Here is a 15,384-nt window from a genome sequence, read left to right as displayed (position 1 = left end):
GGAAGGCTGAGGCAGCAGAATCTCTTGAGCCTGGGAAGCGGAGGTTGCAGTGAGCCGAGATCTCACCACTGCACTCCAGCCTGAGCAACAGAGCGTGACTTCATCTCAAAAAATAAATAAATAAATACATAAATAAATAAATAAGAGATTGTTTTGCAATTTTTTTAAAGCTCATCAGCTATCATTAGTGTATTTTATGTGTGACTCAAGACAATTCTTCCAGTGTGGTCAGGGAAGGCAAAAGACGGAACACCCTGCTCTAAACTATAGTCTATTTAATATAAAGTCATGTGTCATTTAATGAAGGAGAAATGTTCTGAGAAATCATTAGGTGATTTTACCACTGTGTGAATGTCATAGAGTGTACTTACGAAGACCTAGATGGTATTGCCTACTACACACCCAGGCTATATGGTATAGCCCTTTGCCTCTAAGCTACAAACCTGTATAGCAAGTTCCTATTCTGAACACTGTAGAAAATTGTGACACAGTGGTAAATATTTGTATATCTAAATGTATCTAAACATAGAAAAGACACAGTAAAATTATGTTATAAAAGATTTTAAAATGGTACACCTATATGGAACATTACCATGAATGGAGCTTGTGGAACTGGAAGTTGCTCTGGGTAAGTCAGTGAGTGAGCGGTGAGTGAATATGAAGACCCAGCACTGTACACTTCTGTAGACTTTATGAACACTGGACACTGAAGCTACACTCAATTTATTAAAAATACTTTTTCTTCAATAATAGATTAACCTTAACTTACTGTAACTTTTTACTTTATAAACTTTTCTTTTAACCTTTTGACTCTTTTGTAATACCACTTAGTTTGAAATACAAATACACTGTACAACTCTACAAAGTATCTTCTTTATATCCTTATCAGGTTTTTACTAATTTTTTTTTTTTTTTTTTTTTTTTTTACTTTTTAAACTTTTGTTAAAAGCTAAGACATAAACTCACATATCAGCCTAGGCCTCCACAGGGTGAGAAATATCAATATCACTGTCTTCCACCTCCACATCTTGTCCTGCTGAAGTCTTCAGGAGCAATAACACACACAGAACTGTCATCCCCTATGATAACAATGTCTTCTTCCGGAATACCTCCTCAAGGACCTGCCCGAGGCTGTTTTGCAGTTAACTTTTTTAAATATATAAGTACACAGATTATACTCAAAAATAATGATAAAAAGTATAGTATGGTAAGTACTAGGCAATAGGCATTTTTCAGCTCCATTATAATCTTATGGGGCCACCATTATAAATGTAGTCCATTGTTGACTAAAAACATTGTTATGTAGGGCCTGAATACACACACACACACACACACACACACACACACACACTCTCTCATGTGCCCTGTCCTTTTCATATATATGGAATATTTCTACACATATATATGAATGTACATTTGTACACACGTACATATACGTATATATACATATGTCTTTCATATATATACATATACGAACAAACATACACAATATATAAATTTTGCCTATGGTAAAACTAAAAGAGTACACTTGTAGACATTCATTGAGCAAATAGTTTTACTGGATACCAAAAAATTAATGTTTTATATGAAAATACAAGAACAACTCTTCCCATAAAACACTGATGGATATGAAATAAGTAATTTCTTTATGCAATTGAAAAATAATTTTGAGATGTAGACATGTTTATTTTCCTACAAAAAAGATAAATATTTACACTTTATTATCTTTATAGCATAAAATATTCTGATCATTTTCAATTTTAAAAAGCATTGACATAAAGTATTAATTTTCTCCTAGAAAGAAAATGGGAGGGGGGAAATAAAGTTATCAGAATCGTTTATCAAGGCTTTAGTTGAGGTCTGCTTTCTCAAAGTAATACACATATTTGGATGTTTTGTATTTATATGCAGTTTATTAGGTTTCAATTTGATTTTTTTCACTGCTGCATCACAGGATGGTTGCTGCTTTAGAAAGGAAGCAAGTAGGCCAGCCACCCAAAAAGAAACCCTCGCTGTACCTCCCAGGAGATCCCTGCAACAGAGAGATGCTGGCCACACTTCACAGCCTTCCAGCCACCAGCTGCCCAGCACATGGCCAAGAGGGAAGAACGAGCCAGTAATGGAAGGCATAGCATTTTATAAACAGCCGGTTCTCTAATTCCTTCGTATCTCCCTCTCTTTTCTCTCCCCTTACCTCTGTCCCATCTCCTTTTCTTTCTCTCTTCTCAACAGCCTTGCCTTTTTCCCCGTTTTTAACTCACTATTCTTGCTTCATTCTTATTCCTTTCTCCTTTTTCTCCTCACTCACTCTCTGCTGCTCCCTTCTCCAGTGTTTTTCCTCTCCTCCAACATATCTTATTTGTAATTGCATCCATCCACAAAGACCTTGATATACTTATAAGAACCCATAAAAAATTGTAACACTTTAGCAAAATTCCAGCAAGGAAAAGTGTGGATACATTAGGTAAGCAAGACTCACAAATGCTGGAGACCTTTCACCATTCTCTTTCCTATACCTCCAATCCCCCATTCTTGTCAACTATTTACTTTTTTCCTCTTTAACACACTATTCTCTACCTCCTCGTCTATTCTCCCCTCCAGCATCCTTTCCTCGTCTTCCTTGTTCTTCTCTTCATCTTTATTACTCTAGTTTAAGAACATCCTTTCAATAACCAAGTGCTCCACAACCTGTCTCTTCAAATGTAAACAAAATCTCACCAAATTTTATCCAGATAAATTTTGTTTTCTCCCATCTCCTTGCCTTTCCTGAGCAAGCCTATAACAGAAAATCCAGAGGCTGTGTCTCAAACACTCTCCTAGGATGAAAATAATAATGTGCATATCAAACTTTTTAATCCATTATAGGAGATCTCCAATATAATTGTTGAGGATATTCTTTGAAAATATTTTCCTAATCTACTAATGCACCCCAAAATATTTAAGTTTTAAAATTATCCTTTTGAAATAACTCTACCAAGATTACATTGTAGAATTCACCTTATAATTCAGTATTTTACTTTTCTTTCTATGCCTTTAATCTGCACTAAACTAATTCTGGTTACAAGTGCACTTTTGTGTACAATGCAGATTTTTTTTTAACTTCTTGCTTTCCAATAAATGACACACAGAGATATAACAAGAGGGAAGTTCTTCGGTAGTCTAAATTGAAGTCATTTTTAAAAGTGCAATCTGCTTTTTAAAAATTTCTTCCTGCTTTCATTATTTGTGAGTCATTTGTTGTCCTTAATACCAATGGGGCCAAGACTCATGGTCCTTTCCCGCAATGAACTACTCCTCCAAAAACGTTATGAATGTGTTTTTCATGATGAATTATAAGTAAGCCAACCAGTTCTACTCAAGAGCCAGGATGAGACATGCAATTAGGCTGTTAAAAACCTGATGTGCTCTTTCCACCTTTCCTGTCCCTTTCAGCATGGACAAAGCAAGAAGCGAAAAATCTCCTGACAAGATGCCAAGTAAGCCCGGGCCCTTGTGAGGCGTCCTGGCGGTGGCCAGCAGCAGCCCCTCTCTGCACTGCCCTCACTGCCGGGGCCCCACGCCTCATGGCACTGCTGCATCACATTACTTCCGCTTTTCTAACTTTTCCACTTCTGAGCACCATCAATTATGCACTAGAATAACAGGGGCTGGCCAGGCAGTGTAACATAAAGGCCGATTATGACGATAAATAATTTAAACACCTGCGTGCCATGTTCCTTTTATCAACGATAGGAGGCCAGGGGAATGTGAGGCACAATGAAGGTCCGAATGTCCCAGAATGGCCAATTTGGGGACAGCAGGGAGCACATTCACCCATGAACCTCCTGTTCACTGCCCACAGGGAGGAAAGGGGCAAACTGAATGAACTGTTCACAAACGTATTCACACTTGAAAAAACTAGCTAAGAATCACAGGCCACAGATCCAAAGAACTTTTCTTTCTTTCATTTTTGGCCCTAGATCTAGCCTAGGAATTGCAGGGAACAATATTTTAGCAGTGGGTGTCATCTTATATCTTCCAGAAAAAAAAGGGAAACAATTCCATATGAAAAGATTTTAAGAGAAAAGGCATCGTTTCATATCAAGTTATTCAGACTTTAACAAAATTCAGACTTGATGATCTCTTTACCACACAGTATGTTTAATGATAAAGTATAATTGGGAGCTGGCAGGGGATAACAGATACAGTAGAAGTGACTGGTCTAACCCCCTTTTAAATGACACCTCACCATCTCTCAACTGTGATACAGAAGTTCTTCAAGTCTCTTTATTAGTATGCTATTTTTTTTTTATTGTGATTTGAAAATTCACAATGGTGTCTCACTCCCGTAATCACAGCATTTTGGAAGGCCAAGCTGGGAGGTTCGCATGGAGGCTAGGAATTCAAGACCAGCCTGTGCAATCTAGAGACCTTGTCTCTACAAAAGATTAGAAAATTAGCTGGGCATGGTGGTATGCATCTGTGGTCCTAGTTACTCAGGAGGCTGAGGTGGGACATCATTTGAGCCCAGGTGTTTGAGGTTGCAGTTAGCTATGATGGCACCACTGCATTCTAGCCTGAACAACAAATGAGATCCTCTCTCAAAAAAGAAGAAAGAAAGTTCACAACAAAGAAGAAACTTTCGTATGTTCAAAAACTTCCAAGAAAACAGGTACCCTCTCACCAATGCCCTGGGGAGTTCAAACTCAGTAACACTGACTGTATCTGATGCCAGGTGGATGTTCTTTATCCACATAGGCAGACTAAGTTTTAACCTGAATCCTTAACGGCGTACACCCACACCAAAAATGATGACAGTATTTCAAATGGGAGAAGTTCAGATAACTGTCTCAAGTCTATTGATCTTCATGGAGATAATTTCCAACGTATAATGCAACATTTCTAATGTTTAAAAAGGTAGAACAACCCCAATAGCATATACAAGAGTGAAAGGGAAAGGAATAAAACTAGATACCAGTAGGGAGGTTGACAAAAACTGACCTTAAAATATATAAAATTCAAAAGAAATGCATTTAACTTACATCAAATGCTAGTCAACTTCACTTTTGGAATGAGACTTCCATTATCTAGAAATATTCCAAAATTAATCCTTAGTCTACATGAGAGCTAATATTGCATTTCTAAATGCAAATTGATGAAAACTCTAGGGGGAAAAACCATTTTGAACTGTGGTTTCCAGAAGGCTTCAGGTTTAGTCATGTCAAATTAAAGGGGAGCAAAGCTTCTTAAAATAACATTCTTCTTAAATCACATCCATATGATTTAGCAAATTGATATGGCCAAAGTCAATAAATCATGATGCAGGGTTTTTACTTTAATGTATAACTGCTTTTATTTTATTTTTTGCTTTGAGCCAACTCCTTATAATTTTTAGCCCAAAGTTAGATGTATATTCTTGTCTAGGCAAAACAAGCTACTTCTCACATAACGGGTTCCTGGTTTTTCAATGTCAAACCACCACAAGTGAAGGAAATCTTACCCCAGTGGTTCAGCAGGGCACAGAGCTGGCTGCCTCTGGTTGTACCAACATGCAACCCATTAACTGCCTTTCAGTTGGCAGTATTTGAATTTGTAGATTTTTCACCACTTTTCAATGTGTAAGTGCTTCTTTTTTCTTAACCCCAGGGATTTCATTTTGTGCTGACACACACCCAAGAAGCAATCTCCATGAAACTATCCTTTTAAGGCAAGCATTTTGTGCACTACTTAATGATGGGTGTTTAAGAGAAACGATAATTATGATAGATTTTGAGCCTTAGGTAACAGACAGCCTCACAGTGAGAGGGTTCACTACATTTAAGACCAAACTCCTCATTAAGAAATGGAGATGTATCAATTCAGCTCTGTGCAGACACACTGACAGTGAAGTCCAGGTTAGTAAAAGCACTCATCCTTAGGACAGATCGTCTCAGGAGTGAGCCAACACTCAGCAAGGTCATGCTAGTTCGCCCAGATTGTGAGCAAATGAAACTTCTCAGGGACAGTTAAACCTAAGGGACACAGGTTGAAAATATTATTGAAGCATCAATGCTTAAAATATCATTTTCTTCTTTCTTATCCTTTTTATGACTTTAAAATATTTTTGCTTAAATGAGTCACTTAAGCTACCACATTAGATATTCTGCATGCTATAACTGATGCTGAAATCAGTTTCAGACAAAAGCCAACTAAAGTTCTTAACTAATGCTAATAATAAAAGTACCATGAAAACATATTTTATATAGGTGTGTGTACATAAATATGTTTTGCATATATATGTGTGACTCCTAAGACTCTCCTCAAGATGTATTCCAGATAAACATCACTGTTAAATGAGAAAAAAAAAGTCCTTGAATCAAGATGCCATGACTTCAATCCCCTCCCCACATGCTGCATGTGCATGCAAAAGTTTTCCTGCCCAGCTTGCCTGCAAGGATGGCGAACAGAATTGAGTATTTCATGGAGCCAAAAGCACAAAGCATGTTCACATTCAATACAAGAAAATGCTTTATCGCATCCTTTATAGATTAATAATCCAAAACGGTGAGAAGCCATGACAAGTTTTAACCAAATGACATGTAAGTTTCTTCTGGACACCGTCAAGCTATTAACGAAACAGAAAATCTGAAAGAAAAGATGTGTTTGATTTATCTGCTTAAGATATGTATTTCCAAAAGAGTTACCATATCCCATCATATTATTTATTATAGCTAATGTAACTTGGAATATCTTGTCCAGTTTTTCTTCAAGAAGATCAGATCATACTCTTGAATATGGATGGCATAAGCCACGTATCTTGCATAACAACACTTCCTCTATTAAAGCTAAACCCCATGAAAACTGTTCAAAGGGAAAGAGTGAAACATGGGCAAACACGGTCCCATAATAACCAGCTGTGAAGGTGATAAGGTTCTGGCAGGGCAGTGATGTGATGACACAGGGCAATAATCTGTAAACCATTAGAAAAGAGCATGAAAAGTATTTAGTGTTTTACAAATATTTCAGAGTAAAGCAAGCATGTCTGGTTTAAATCAACCAGATTTCAGCTTTCTGGTTTTATAAGAATAACCTACTATAAATCTTTCTAAAATTTGCCTGCTTTTTGTTTATTTAATTTTATTCAAGCCAGTAATGACCATGACAAATACCTAAATGCTGCACTAAGCAAGATTTCCAACCCTAAATTTTGTGTGGGAGGCTTAAATTTCTTTTATAAAGCCAATGACAGTAAATGAGTTCATTATTGGTCACTTTCTTTTGATAAACCATAACCAAAAATAAAATCGTAATAGAATTGTAAGAGAAATCAAAAGTCCAGAAAAAACAAGAGTACAGCCATATCTTCTCCAATCTTTAATCCACTCCCAAGAATGACTTTTGGTTAAAATGAGTCATTTCAATCTATAATATTTAGAATGACAAGAGAAGTCCTTTGACTCCAGCCTGCTTCCAGCATCTGTCAAGAAAATCACAAACCTAACTCTCAATTCATGGGAGAATGCTAACAGGAGATGAATAAGGCTTCAGAGAGAGAAAGCGTATTATTAGAAAGGTTCAAGACCAAATATTCACAGCAAGGCACTCTGTGTGTATGTGTGTGTGTGTTTGCTTTTCAAGTGTGGTACTGAGTTTTTAAAATATATGGATTAGGTTATTTTTAGTTGAAAATTTTTCAAAATAGAAGATACATATATAGTGTGTGTGTGTGTGTATATATATATATATAAACTGATTTTATATATATAATGTACTATGTATAATCAGTTTAAATTTAAAAGCCCCTACTGAGAAAACAAAAAAACTAAGCTAACAGTTTACTTTTTTTTTTTTGACTGAGTCTCGCTCTGTCGCCCAAGCTGCAGTGCAGTGGCGCGATCTCGGCTCACTGCAAGCTCCGCCTCCCGGGTTCACACCATTCTCCTGCCTCAGCCTCCCAAGTAGCTGGGACCACAGGCGCCCGCCACCACGCCCAGCTAATTTTTTGTATATTTAGTAGAGACGGGGTTTCACCGTGTTAGCCAGGATGGTCTTGATCTCCTGATCTCGTGATCCGCCCACCTCGCAAAGTGCTGGGACTACAGGCGTGAGCCACTGTGCTCGGCCAACAGTTTACTTTTTTAGGCCACTTTTGCATTTCAACTACTTTTAATCGTAGATAACCTAAGGGTTCTTGCTTGCCAATCCACACAAGAAATCTTATCAAAGATACAATACCTCGTGATCTCACTTATATGCAGAGGCTAAAAAGGTAGAACTCAGAGAGAGAGAGTAAAATGTTTTCCAGAGACTGGGGTGGGTGGGTGGGTGAAGAAAGAAGAGAGATATTAGTCAAATAACACAAAATTTCAGTTAAGTGAAATAAGTTCAAGTGATCTATTATACAATAAAGTGGCTACAGCTAATAACAATGCATTGCATACAGTTGACCTACTGCAACCACAAATTCAAACAGGCAGGGATCAAAAATATTTTTTAAAAAAGCACCCAGTAAGATATAACAATACAAAAATACAAAAGTTAAAATACAGTATGACAACTATTTACATCTATGCTATATTAGTTATTATAGGTAACCTAGGGATGATCTAGATTATACAGGAGGATGTGCATATATTATATGCAAACACGACACTATTCCCATTTTATATAAGAGACTTGACCATCCGAGGACTTTGCTATCCATAGAGTTTCTGGAAAAAATCCTCCACAGATACCAAGAGATGAATGTACTTGAAAATTGCTAACAGAATAGATCTTAAGCGTTCTCACCACACACACACACACACACACACACACACGAATAAGTATGTGAACTAATGCATATGTTAAATAGCTTGCTTTAGCCATTCTACAATGTATACATACATCAAAACATGTTGTAAACCATAAATATACACAGTTTTTACCTGACAATTAAATGGATTTAATAAAATAGAAAAAAAGATACATGTGGTATGTTGCAGAATACTGTAGAAGCATATAGAAAGCACTCAGGTAGTAAGAATTCAGCCTTCAGTTATAAAAATGTTTCATTTAAAACACAACGTATTACTTTGGTGATTTAACATTTTCCCATTTTTCTCCATCCCATACCCACCACACACAGAATAAGCAACATAAGTTGGAATTTTAAAATGCGGGGTTATCATTTAAATTTTCTAGACTACCACTACTTTGGAAAAAGAGGAGCAGCAGTGAATTGGCAGTATTCATTTGGTAAATTCGATAAGATGACATATACCTGCTTAAACAATAGTACTAGCAACAGAAGCTCAGTAAAATGGTTAAGAGCACAGACTCTGGAACCAACTTCCACCGTTCATAATTCCAATTCTGTCACTTACTAATGGTGTAACTTTCATCCAATAATCTCTCAACGCCTTGGTATCCTTAACTGCAAAATGAAGACGGCAGTGTAGTACCTACCTCATAGGGTCATTAGGCAAATTATATGACTTTACGTATGCACAGTGCTTGAAAAGAGACTGGCACATGGGAAGTGCTATGTAATTTTTATTTTTTTATCTTAATGCTATTGTACAGACTATAAATGTATTAAGCGCTCAGTACAGGGCTCAACTCAGCAGGATGGTAGCTGGTAGTAGTATTTTTTTTTCTAATGGCATAGGTTAATAAGAGCAAGCGTTACCAATTATTAGTGCCTTTGTAAACAGTAAACAAATGAACAAGCCTCTATTTCATTATCAAAAAAATGCCTATTAAAACACATTTTTTGTTTCTTAAAAAAATACCCAGAGCTAGTAAGAGTGTAATGAAACTATAATCTGACAATATTACTAAAAATTATACCATGTTAATAGTTTGATCCCATTATCCTAATACTGTACCCTAGAGCTATACCAAAATATAAGAAAAGCTTTAAGCCAAAAATAAGTTATTTATATGTCACTTATGAAAAAATGAAAACAAAACAACATAGGTGTCTAACAGTAAGGAACAGTAAGTCAGTATGTGAACATAGGAGGTTTGGGATATGCCTGATATAACTAGATTTCTCCATCTTGGCCGGTCAGTGGTTATTAATATATTAAAGGCACCAAGAGACTGAGACTTAAAGCCATTTTTTAATCTGCATTTCCCAGACACACGGGGTAACCGAAACTTTGGGGGAAGGTGGTTTCCCATTGAACTAAAGTGCCCAGGAACAGGACGGCTAATCTTGATGATAATATATGCAGTACTTGACAAGGATAGTTTTCAATATTATTCAGCCTGCTTCCAGCAGTATGAGAAAAATACTCATTATATCATATTAAGAGAAAAAAAAAGGCTAGACTCACTCAATTAATAGCTAAGCATATGAGAAAAGCTCAAATCCCAAAATGAGTTGTAGAAATATGTGTAAACGTTATTTTAATGTGAAGCTACTTCTATAGTGAAAATAAGTTCATAATCATAACATTATAAATCCAATGTGATTTAGTGATAGCAAGTCTTCTGTCTTCCTGATTTGGAAGTACAGTTTGTTTATCTGGTTACTTTAATAAGGCCTGCGGGGAGAATCCTTACTGAAAGTGACCGGTAACAAGAACATGGAAAACAAACAGAGCGATCATTCAGCTTCACCAGAGGAATACGTGGAGGCAGCCAGCCCCGTCAATTTGGAAGAGGCTAATGAAACATTATCTGCAGGTGAGCGGACTGTCTTGCAGTATTACAGCTCTAAACTACAAATGCTTTCCTAATCACAGAGGTAACCACTATACAGATACTTTGAAAGACAAATGAGAATGCTGCCACATGCAAGGTCAATCACAAACAACCTGGGAGTCTCTCTTTCCCTAGGAGACGAGAACCTAGGGAGCCAGTGGGCAGACCCGAGCAGGCTACACCCTTTCCCTAGGAGATGAGAACCTAGGGAGCCAGTGGGCAGACCCGAGCAGGCTACACCCTTTCCCTAGGAGATGAGAACCTAGGGAGCCAGTGGGCAGACCCGAGCAGGCCACACCAGGTCACTTCTCTTATATTTCTGAGTTTGAATTTTAGCAACCTGGTATGTAGATAGATAGATAGATAGATAGATAGATAGATAGATAGATAGATAGATAGATAGATAGATAAATAGATAGATAGAGATAAGATATATGGATGTGATTAAAACTAGGTTGGGTGCGGTGACTCATACCTGTAATCCCAGCAATTTGGGAGGCCAAGGCAGGGGGATTGCTTGAGGTTAGGAGTTCGAGACCAGCCTGGGCAACATGGTGAAACCCCATCTCTACTGAAAATTAAAAAAAATAGCCGGGCATGGTGGTGTGTGCCTGTAGTCCCAGCTACTCGGGAGGCTGAGGAACAGGAATCACTTGAACCCAGGAAGTGAAGGTTACAGTGAGCCAAGATTGTACCACTGCACTCCAGTGTGGGCAACAGAGTGAGACTCTGTCTCAAAAAAAAAAAAAAAAAAAAACTATGTAGAAATAAAGCTCACACACATTTTGGAAACTGCTTTTCCTTGTGTCAGAGAAAATGAATAATCATCAATTTCCAGTGCTTATAATTTTCTGATTAAGGTTACTACGGTTTCAGGAAATCACTGTATGCACAAGAGCATGGTAGGCTGTGGACTACGTATAGGGGAGAAAAATAAAAAACCTAGTCAGTAATAGTTCACTTTTATCCGGGAAGTTTATTAATACATCAACTCCCAAGGTATACTGGGACGATGATTTTATTTGATGCAATACATTCTATTTAAGGATTTTTTTCTTTTTATGAACTAATGATGCATTTAATTTTTAATTAAATTTCATTTTAAAGTATAAAGAGTATTATAAAAGCCAAAGCAAGTGTGCAGCATCTGTTCATTGCATCTGCACTCACTACCACAAAAATTAACCTTAATCTAAAGAGGCACAAATGGGTTTTTATGCCATCAGGAGGCCCAAGTATTTAAAAATCAATGACTGTCCACCCAGACAAAGAACAGCTGTTTCCTATATTCCAGCTCCACATCAAGCCCATGCTCAACCCAATGGCTAGCCTAAAACTGCCCATACTCTCGTTTTCCCCAGTCAGAACTGTCAAAAAAGGGCAGTATCTAAAAGCCATGAGCTGGATTAAGTGGAGACAAGGCAGAGAAGGCCTAGCCCAAACAGATGGCATTTTAAGTGGCACCCTCTATCACCATCATTCAATGACTTAGTAAAATCATAATCAATCTTATTTCCTGTGTCCCAAAATCTATCTAATGAGACACGTCACTTTTGTTTAAAAGGCCAAGGAGGGGATTGTAGGGATTGGAGAGATTTTGGTCAAAGAACACAAACTTTCCCTTAGACAGAAGGAATAAGTTCAAGAGATCTATTGTGCATTATGGTGGCTATAGTTAATAATATATTGTATACTTCAAAATTGCTGAGAGCAGATTTCAAGGGTTCTCACCACAAAAAATATGTGAAGTAATGCATATGTTAAACAGCTTGATTTAGTCATTCCACGATGTACACCTATATCAAAATATCATCTTGTAGACCATATATACAATTTTGTCAACAAAAAAAGCCAAGGAGTGTCGAGAGTGAATCAATTCTCAACCCTCCAAAACAAGACTTCTTTCCCTGGAATGCACGTGAGTTCTAAAATTTTTCCTAGACTGGAGAATATCACCACTTAATCAACATTTAATTGGGCAGTTAAAACATTCCCTAAAATGTGTGTTTTTACTTTCCTGAAGGACATGAAGCCATGATGGTAGAAGATGGTATGAAGACAGAAGAAAAAGTAAAATGTTTGCAAAATGGAGAGAAAGAAAGGATATGGGGAGTGGTCGTGGTTTTTAAAGGAGCCTCCTTGGCACTAGAATTTTCTATTAAGTCTTTTAGGGACCACTTTAAACAAAGAGTTTCATGGGGAGAGTGGGAAGAAAAAAATCTTATAAATTATAGATAAGAAGACAGACTTGAGTTTTCTGTGACATCTAAAATGTCATTTTGTCCATTTTCCTCACCTGAAAGAAAGAAAAAAAAACTAAACGATCTTGAAGGCCCCATGTGGTACCATCTTTATATAGTTTTCCTGATTCAGTCTCTGAACTAAATTTTAAAAGGCATATATTGAGACAAATCACCAGGTAATACAAGAAAACTATTAGGAGGGCCAGAAAAAACAACAGGAGGCAATAGCACATGTATCTTCTAACACTGATGCCCCTGCACTGGGTGGCTTAGTCCTTTAAATAACACTTCAGTACATCTAACAAATGAAATCAGAATCTTGCCATGCTAGTGCTCCCACTGTGCAGGGATGCGGGTCCCATTACAGGGGTTCTGGTAAGCACTGGACTACATGGACTTTAGTGGTAGCAATTCTGACTGGTCATATATTCAAATGCAACCATTTACAGGGGGATTTGTGGGCTGTGAGTCAAGTGGGTTAAGAAATCATAGGAAGCACCCTCTACTGACTACACAGAAGCCCATCCCTCTATTGACTGCTTCCTTATCTATCATTCAGGCCCCTGGACACCCTGCTTCAGTGATCTGCCATCTGTAGCACATCCTGGGGTGCTCTCCAGACACAACCATCTGGGCCCCCAAAAGGGTCCCATGGTCCCAGCCTGAACGGTGATTGTCTCCAGAAGCGCCTTCACTGTGTTTCAAGCATCAGGGCTTATTAAAACCCCAAAGGGAAGTAATCCCTGAATGCCACTAAAAGATCTCCAGCTGCTACCGTTTATGAAGTAAGCTTGACAAGAGAGGGGGAGTGAATGGGGGAGTGGGGACAGGAAGGACCAGAAGAGAGAAGAATTTAGACAAGGGCAAGTTATCCAAACAGAGCGCCCATCAAAAAAGAGTCATGTTTTATCAGCTTAAGCTTTCCTGCCTTCTTTCCCAAAGGTATTTCCCCCCTCAACTCTCATTAATTCTTCTTTATAGCAATTTACTTTAATAATAATAATAGTAATAATAAAGGCAGCACACGGCTAGAGAAAGTCTGTGTGTGAAAATCAGAAAGACTTGCCGGATGAATTACCTGGAAACAACTGAATATGTCTTCCCTAGAAAATCAGGGAGGAAAATGTTTTTTTCATGGAAAAGAATTAGAGTAGCTCTCAGTATCTGTCTCTCCCTTCTCCATTCTTTTGAAAAGGTCTTTTCATCTCATTAAGTTAAGCTGATTAATAAAAATTCAGCAGTTTGCCCATGGATCCTTTAGAAGTGGTGATACAAGCTGAAAGATGCAGGCGGAAGGTTTTTGTGCTGGAGACAATACAGGGGATGACTTCTTAAATCCGTCGTTGTCATCCTCCATTAGAGATAAATAGTCACCTTGGCTCAGATTCGTCAGACAAATACTACATTGCTACTTGTTAGCTTCTACTAACCTTCAGAAAAACTTTAGTGCTTACTTAAAAATAAAAAATGAGAAAAAATCATTATTTAGAAAAAAATACGACATTTTGCTTCATTTCAAAAAATATTTATTCAAATTAGTGAACAAAACATGGTCTATCGGAATAGGTTCATTAAACAGAAAAAATACTTGCATCCAAAGAAATCTCATATAAAAATAGAAACTTGTACTTTTTGCTGTAACAAGCAGACAAATCCAGTTATTTTTTCATGAATAACTATTTTGTCATCAAAAAATCTTTGTTAATTACCTAGTTGGTAACTGACACATAATAGATGCTCAATCAAGAGTTTAAGTGAATTTCCTCAACAAATTTTAAGTGACTACTGTTTACTTTTTGTTTTTTGTTTGTTTTTTGAGACAGTCTCGCCCTATCACCCCAGTTGGAGAGCAATGGTGCGATCTCAGCTCACTGCAACCTCCGTCTCCTGGGTTCAAGCAATTCTGCTGCCTCAGCCTCCCGAGTAGCCTGAGTAGCTGGGATTACAAGCATGCACCATGATACCTGGCTAATTTTGTATTTTTAGTAGAGACAGGGTTTCTCCATGTTGGTCAGGCTGGTCTCGAACTCCCAACCTAAGGTGTTCTGCCCACCTCGGCCTCTCAAAGTGCTGGGATTACAAGCATGAGCCACCGCACCTGGCCTGTTCTGTTTTTTAAATTTTAAGTTTTGGGATACATGTGTAGGACATGCAGGTTTGTTAGGTAAACGTGCCATGGTGGTTTGCTGCACCTATCGACCCATCACCTAGGTATTAAGCCCCACATGCATTAGTTATTTATAGTCAATTATATAATGCCATGGCTTACAAATGTCTTCAGCTATTCAGACATGGGTTAAATACATCCAGAAAAAAATATATATCTATTATGTGAAAAGCTCCAAACAAGGGGACACAAAGATCAGTAAATCTGCCTTGGAGAAGTTGAAGTAATTTCCAAGCTACCTTTAAACTTGCGTAGCACTAAACTGTCCACCGGTATTTTATCCAAAGTATTTTTCCCAACTGACCGAATTAAATTTGTACTACC

General features: G+C 37.6%; 1 protein-coding gene and 1 long non-coding RNA gene across 3 annotated transcripts in view; both read right to left on the bottom strand.

Annotated features, from left to right (window-relative positions):
- LOC105471088 (ephrin A5) overlaps positions 1-15,384 on the bottom strand; it is a 296,118-nt gene that overhangs the window by 253,697 nt on the left and 27,037 nt on the right. The gene's annotated exons all lie outside the window — the stretch shown is intronic.
- Positions 890-15,384, bottom strand: part of LOC139363807 (uncharacterized) — a 38,800-nt gene continuing 24,305 nt past the window's right edge. Inside the window, exon 2 of the long non-coding RNA XR_011624811.1 lies at positions 890-15,384. This exon is cut by the window's right edge and continues 16,142 nt beyond it. This is a non-coding gene — a long non-coding RNA (uncharacterized lncRNA).

The sequence above is a fragment of the Macaca nemestrina genome, chromosome 6 (assembly GCF_043159975.1).
Source record: "Macaca nemestrina isolate mMacNem1 chromosome 6, mMacNem.hap1, whole genome shotgun sequence".
Taxonomy (NCBI): domain Eukaryota; kingdom Metazoa; phylum Chordata; class Mammalia; order Primates; family Cercopithecidae; genus Macaca; species Macaca nemestrina.
Note: the sequence above shows the minus strand (reverse complement) of the source record. Positions and strands in the feature narration are given on the sequence as shown.